The 7,171-nt window shown below is 44.2% G+C and overlaps 1 long non-coding RNA gene across 1 annotated transcript; it reads right to left on the bottom strand.

The window, feature by feature from the left end:
- Positions 1-1,497: 1,497 nt before the first annotated feature.
- Positions 1,498-3,231, bottom strand: LOC132324323 (uncharacterized). The gene is made up of 3 exons (XR_009485574.1): positions 2,900-3,231; positions 2,161-2,345; positions 1,498-1,768 (listed from the first exon to the last, which is right to left on the bottom strand). It is a non-coding gene; the product is annotated as an uncharacterized LOC132324323 (long non-coding RNA).
- Positions 3,232-7,171: the final 3,940 nt, after the last annotated feature.

The raw sequence follows: 7,171 nt of genomic DNA, 5'->3' as shown, positions 1-7,171 counted from the left end.
AAGAACAGATCTGTCTTTATACTATATATTTATATTACTTATATTTATTTTGTATTAAATATTTATTGGTATCAGTAGATATATTATAGATTTGTATAGTTGGATTTATAGTTTTATATTATTTATATTTCTACTATTTATAAAAGAACCCAGCCTATAACCTAATAAAAACAAAAAAAAAATCCCCAATTTCTTTTAAACTATAGTGAATATTTTTATATTTACAATCTCTACTTATATACATTTGTGTATATATATTAGGCTCTATTTTCCATATATTATAGTATGTCACAATAACATACATTATATGACAGTTTTATATATTTATCTGTTTTCCATGTTTATGTTTACAGTTATAGTTTTAGATTTCCTTTCAAATTTATTTTTATTTCTATTTTGACCTGTCTAGTAAACCATATCAACTCACTCACCTGACACGTCAGAACCACAGAAATCCCGACGCGCCTCGGTCAGCGCCGGCGCGCAGGGCACGCTCGTCCCATCGCAGCACATCCAAACAAAACCTATTTCTGCTACTAACAAAGAACAAAGGCCCCACTACATTTCACCCCGTTAAAAACTCACAGAAACCCAACTGGAAATAAATTTTAAACCCCCTCTATAACTAGCCCAAACCCCCCCATCCATTCCAATCCTAAACTTCCTCCCAAACCAGTAGCTCAGAAACCCAAAAAACTCAAACACACATTGAAAATGAAATAACTGCTAATAAAAACAAAAACCCATGAAAAAATAAATCAAACCGACTCACTGAACTCAAAACTGTGCAACTGACCCTAAACATTACTACAAAAAGCCCCCAAAGCTCCACCTTTATGCTAACTCACAAATAAGAACAAATAATCTATAAAAATTATCTTAAAAACTAAAAAAAAACTAATTAAAAGCATACAAATAAAAAATCTAAACTATTAAAATACTAAAAATACCACTACCCAAATTTTAAAAAATGTTGCCTATAAAAACCCACCATAAAAATGCCCCTGTCCCCAAAGATAAAACTAAACAAAACCCATCACACCAGAAATAAATCGGACCTTGGGAAAGCTAAAACCGTAACACTCAAGAAGTACACCATATCCCTTCTGGTACACCAGCTACAAACAGCATAAAACAATACAATCAATTACTAAAAACCACCTTTAAACCACGACCTTTTTAAGAAAACTTTCAACAATTTAAAAACGGCTTTTAACAAAAGCCATCTAATAAATTAACACCCAAAACTCCAGCAGCCGAGCTAGCCCTACCAAATCTCTCTGTTTATACATCCAATAAACAAAACCAAAATCCCAACAATATCCCAAGTCTATTAAAGAAACCTACTGAAATTAATCCTACTCAAATACAAACCAACCCATCCATAAAGTTAGCCTCACTCAAAAAGAAAACAATGACAGAGAGTTAATAATACCAAGAAATAAAGCCACACACCATACACCACCAACGAATATAATATTCAAGGAAAAAAAACACTTCTTTTTTTTTTTTTTTTTTTTTTTAATTTTTTTTTTTTAAACTAACTTCTTTTATTAGCTAGAACAAAGGATTTTGCCAGGACTGTAACAACAACTTCTTCTCCTCCTTCCTCTTCTTCTGAAACGTCCCATCTCATTCCCAAATTCCTTACAACTTTTGAGTTTCAATCCAAGCAAAAAGCAAAACTTGTGCACGTGTGCGTCGGATGCTCCTGCCAGGTTCTCCATTGCACCCCACATCTTCTTACACGTTCAGTCTTCGTGCTGTCCTGCCGGGGTGAGTTTCAGAGAAGGATTGGCACATGTGAAGAGAGGATTTCCCTCCCTCCCTCCCCCCCCAGAGCCGGTTTCCTTAGCACATTTCAATAAATTCCAAGCCTGCAATGATGCACACTCGTCCCGAGGCTCACAGCAAGCACGCAGGAGCTCAGGCTTACTTGCTTCCATGGCTCTGTGCCTGAGATAGCTGAGGAAATTTCCCGTGACCCTCTGCTGCAATAAACTGGAATGCAAACTCGGCTCCATCTCAGAGCCTCAGTGGGAGGCAGGAGCACATCTGGCTGACCCACAAAAATCCTTTCTTGGGCGGCGGCACCGCGCTGGAAAGGGGAAACACGTGCTAGTGAACAGCAGCTCAGAAACAATTCTTGTCCAATGTTACCTGCTCTACTTGGCAGCTCACTAACACCAGTCTAATTTTATCACTGCAGGGAGAATTCTGTAGGAAAGTGTCTGATGAGCAGCGACAAGGGCTTCACTCCCTGCTACGCAGCCTGCAACACCCTTGAGAGAGCAGAGCAGCAAAATCACCAAACTCTTCTTGCCGTGGGGCAGGGTAGAAGATCACTGTGGGAGGCACATAAAAAGAGGGGAAATGGTCTATAAATGCACAGACATTTGATTTCAGAAGCCCAGAGATAAGGATTTTCTCTAGGAAGCCAGACGTGACATGATATTTCTAAGATTTTCTTCTTCATTGAAGGAAATCTATGTGTATATATACACACTTACAAATGATTGCGTGAGGTTTTTTTTTTTTTTCTTTTGAAGCTCCAAGAATGATTTCCCATCTTGAGTCACTCAGGAAGAAATGGCCCCTGTGACTCAGGACAGAAGGGCTGCCTGCTCTTTTGATCATGACAGCTTTTGGGTGTACCCGGGAAGCAGGAGCAGCAGCCAGAGCTGAGGCTCAGCAGAGGCTGACCCCGGCCAGCCCCTTCCTCACTTCCCTGTGTCACAACCCTTCCAGGCAGAAGGACGCAAAGCAGGTTACGATTTCTCTCCTAGATATGTTTTTCAAAAATAATACTTCCAGGGGTGATCACAATGGGGGCACAGAAAAACACAAAGAATGAAAACTACCGTGTTTGGTGTTTTATCAAACGGTGTGTCTTCCCTACCGTGTCCGGAAGCTGGATCGATGCACCAAACTTTTCACTGCACCCTTGTCCTTGCTTCTGCGCCATCTTCACCAGCTGCTCTTGGGAAGTGCTTGTATTGCCCTGGAAAGGTGATCACCCTGCACGAAACTGGAGGCTGAGCTTTCGGCCTCTGGAGGAGGGAGCTGCGCCGTGGATCCCGTCCCGATGGCGCTGCAGACGCCAGCACCCGCGGGAGGACTGGGGGGACTCCGAGCTCCACCTCTCTCTGCCCAGGCCCTGGGGAAGATGGGGGAGCTATTCTCCAGAAGCATCGCCCCTGCAATCATCACCTCCATCAACATTCTGAGAGCGCTTTTGGTTTTAACAAAGAGCAACCCTGATTTGCCATTTGCAGATCACAATGGGAATGAACCTGGAAGACAAAACACAAGATCAATTCACAGCTGGACGTTCAAATCTTTTTCTCCAAAACCCAATCAACGTGCAGCTTTTCCCTTAAGCTGAAGTACGGACCAAAGTCATAGAATCGTTCAGGTCAGAAAGGACCTTCAGGCAGCGAAGATGAGCATTTAGGTGTGGCATGAAGCTTGGGGAGCACTGAAGAAGCTGTAAAAGTCAACTGATATTCTTTGGAAATTAAAAACAAAACGAAGTCATTAACTAACAAGGAATCCTCTGCGGAAACGACACACGGGACGGCCTGCGGGGGAGATGCCCGAAAGCCAAAGCTGCGCTTCAGTGGCATCTAAGGTGGGAATTTTGCAGAGTGCCTGTACACAAGTTTGTTTTCACTGGGATCAGTGAGCAGTGGCCACCGCAGAGCAGGAGGTGCTGTGGCTCAGAAGACCTGGCTGTGAAAAGTACAGGTTATTGTCCCCAAGCACATGCCAGCGGTCTGGAAAAGGGTGATCCGGCTTGACACTGCCGGTGTGCTTGCTAAAGGGGGAGAGCGGCTCAGTCCTCGTCACTCACCTGATGCTCCCAGTCGGGGCGCAGTCGAACGGCACCACTTGGCCGGGCTTCACCTCCCTGGCTATTTTCTGTGCAGGGAACTGCAATGCCATTGCAACTTTTCTGTTCTCGCATCATTCTTCTAGAAAAAAAAACAATACGTTGAAGGAGAAACTGCCTTGTCACCGTCCCAAAATCCTTTATCGCTTGTGGTAACCCACGGCACACTCCCTGCCCGTGTTATCTTCACCCTAACTCTGTTTACAAGTGCCGTGAATAAACCCAAATCCAACTGAGGAAGCTCCTCTTTGCTCACATTTCAATTCAAGGCTGGAACGATCACCTTGCAAAGAACTTTCCTCTACCGGTGCTAGATGCAAAAGAAAAAAAGCCAACCCAGGAATGCCTGCCACACCAGAGTACACAAAGCTGCTGCTGCTGCTTCCAATGGCTTAGGCTGAGGGCTTCTCTGTTCTTCTTTTGCCCTTCTCACGGGAAGGACTGGCTTTGACTGTCTTTGAACTAGCTACAGATACGAAAGATTTAGTAAACAAGTATTCTTGATCCCATTTCTCTTAAGAGTGTGTCCTGACAGATGTCTTCTTCCTCCTGAGGTTTAGACCACTGTTTGATCTTTTTTTCTTTTCCCCCCGCTTTTTTCCCCCCCTTTATTCCCTGAAGCATTTCACACCATGATGGGCAAAGGCCCAGCAGTAATTAGACTGAACACTGGACACGGAGACAAAAGAAAAGGCTGGAAGTTACTCTTGCTCTCCAGGCTGGCACTGCCAGCTCCTGAGGGCTCAGTCAGGACAGTCAACATTTCTGAGAGTACCTGTACACAGGCGTGTGCAGACCTTGGGTCCTGCTGCGGCTCGCAGCTGCAGGCTCAGACACGCACGCCGAGCTCCTGGATCCTCCACGACAGAGCCGCCTCTCCCTGCTGATCCCGTGCTGTGCCTGCGGAGCAGGGAGGGAAGGAGAGGCACGCAGGGTAGCACAGTGGCAGTGCACAAGCTGCCAGGCCTCACCCATCGGACCTGCACCGAAGAGGAAATCTTACTTTTCAAAACTCTCCATCGTGCCATACAAAACACTGAATCCTTCCCAGGCTGGAAGGGACAGCCTGGCATGATGCCCCTCAGGTCACATCTTACATAAAGGGTTCTTTCTTCTCCTGCACAATGCTCTATATTCTGCTTTTACTTTTTATCTTTCTATAGATATAAAAATACCTACAGAAACTATCGATATTCACGAAGCGACCTTCAATCGTAACAGCCAGGCCTCCGCATGACTGCGCTTAACTCCTGCTTAGCTCAGGGCATCTCCCTGTTCCTCAGGCTCCAGAAACCACTGAAACTCCCCTGTTTTCCCCGGGGGGCTGCCTGCTGGCAGCTGCCCTCCTCTCTCCAACGCGGTCACCTGCCAGGCTGTAATATTGACATTGTTGTGACTATCGAGTCATTGGAGACTCATCCACGCTTAAAAAAAATAAACCCCCTACTTTTAAGTACTAAATTCCCTACCAAAGCAAGCGTTTTACTGACACCTACACGGGCATACCGGGCAGCTTATTTTCATTCGGAAAAATAAAATAAGCTTCCCCAGTACAAAAGCCCCCTCCAGCAGCAGAGGATGCACCCTGAGTACCTCGGCGAAGAGAGGCCACCACGCCAGTGCCCGTCAGCGGCCCCCCAAAACCCGCCCGCCCGCCCGCGGCGCTGCCGAGCCCACAGCCCGCCAGCCCCGCACCGGAACCACCGCGGAAAGCCCCGACGGGCCGGCGCCGCCACGGGGGCGCCGTGCGGGCAGCGCAGCGAACGGACCGCGAGCCTCGACCGCGCCCCCCCTTCGTGCCGCCATCTTGGGAAGGTCACCCGGCTCCCGGCCGAGCATCTCCCGAGTCCCGGGACGGCGGCGGCTGCGGGTCCCCGGCAGAGAGAGGCGTCCGTGCCATTGCCTGTCGGCGCCCGCCCGCCACCCGCCCGCCAGCGGCGCCACTGACCCAGGGCCCGTGTGCCCGGCGCTGCATACCTCACGGAAAATCCCGCCGGGCCGGCGGGCAGGCAGTCTGGTATACAGACCGCGGTGCTCCTTTTTCCCGCCCTTTTGGCCGCCATCTTGGGAAGGTCAAGCGCGTCCCGGCCGAGCCGCCCCCCAGGGCGCGATGGCGCGCGGGCCTCGGCACGGACGCGTCCCGGCCGCTGCCCGTCCGGGGGGCGGTACCGCGCTCGGCTGCGGGCGGGGAAGGCGGGCAAAAAACCGGCTGCCATCCCCCAGAAAATCCTCTGAAATAAACGCCGAAAACCTGCCTCTTACCCAACAGGAACGAAACAAGCGCCCTTTCTTTAAAACCATATTTAAATCTATTTTAGATTTAAATGTTTCATGTTTACATTCACATGCATCTTTATACCGGACATTGATGCGTTAGGTAATTTGTATAATATATTACATCTACTCCTATGGTTTGTATTTATTTATGTTTTGCGTTTTTATACATATCTGTCTATATCGATTGTATATTTCTTTCTTTAGATTTCTATTTATATAATACTTCTATTATTCAAAATAAAAACCCTGTCTCTAACAAAATAAATACAACCCCCCCTTATTTTAAACGACATTGAAATATTTTTATTTCTACTTCCTATAATTATATTCACATATGATTCTTTCGTTTCTTTTGATGCATTATAATAGTGATTACATATAAGATATATAAAATTCTAAAAAAGTATTTAAATTATTATTTCTATTATGTATCATATCTACTGCTACAACTAATTTTTTCTTATATTTTTAAAATTTATATATATCTGTATGTATTTATGATCTATTTCTATCCTTAGATTTCCACCTTTATATTATTTGTATCTCAAATTTTTACAATCAAAACTCTGCCTATTGACCAAAAAAAACCCGCTTTACTATTTAAAAATATTTTTGTATTTATAATTTTCATATTTATATTTATAATTTGTTATATAGTATACGATAACATATTGATGTACTCTACTTATATATATCCAATACACATTTCCTATAATCTATTATCATAAGATATATACAGTATTACTTGTATTATGTATTGTATCGATTTTTATTATTCTGTATTTATAATTATCTTATATTTTTATATATGTCTGCATATATTTGTCATCCATTTCTATATTTATATTTTGATTGGGGCTTTGTTTCTATTTATAATCTAGATCTTTAGATATCTATAAACATATATAATACTCTGTATTAAAAATTATAATAGCTTATTGTAATATATAATGATTCATGTTACACGTTTCACTTTTATATATTCGGTCTATATTTAAATTT

Source organism: Haemorhous mexicanus, chromosome 2 (genome assembly GCF_027477595.1).
Source record: "Haemorhous mexicanus isolate bHaeMex1 chromosome 2, bHaeMex1.pri, whole genome shotgun sequence".
Lineage (NCBI taxonomy): Eukaryota > Metazoa > Chordata > Aves > Passeriformes > Fringillidae > Haemorhous > Haemorhous mexicanus.
Note: the sequence above shows the minus strand (reverse complement) of the source record. Positions and strands in the feature narration are given on the sequence as shown.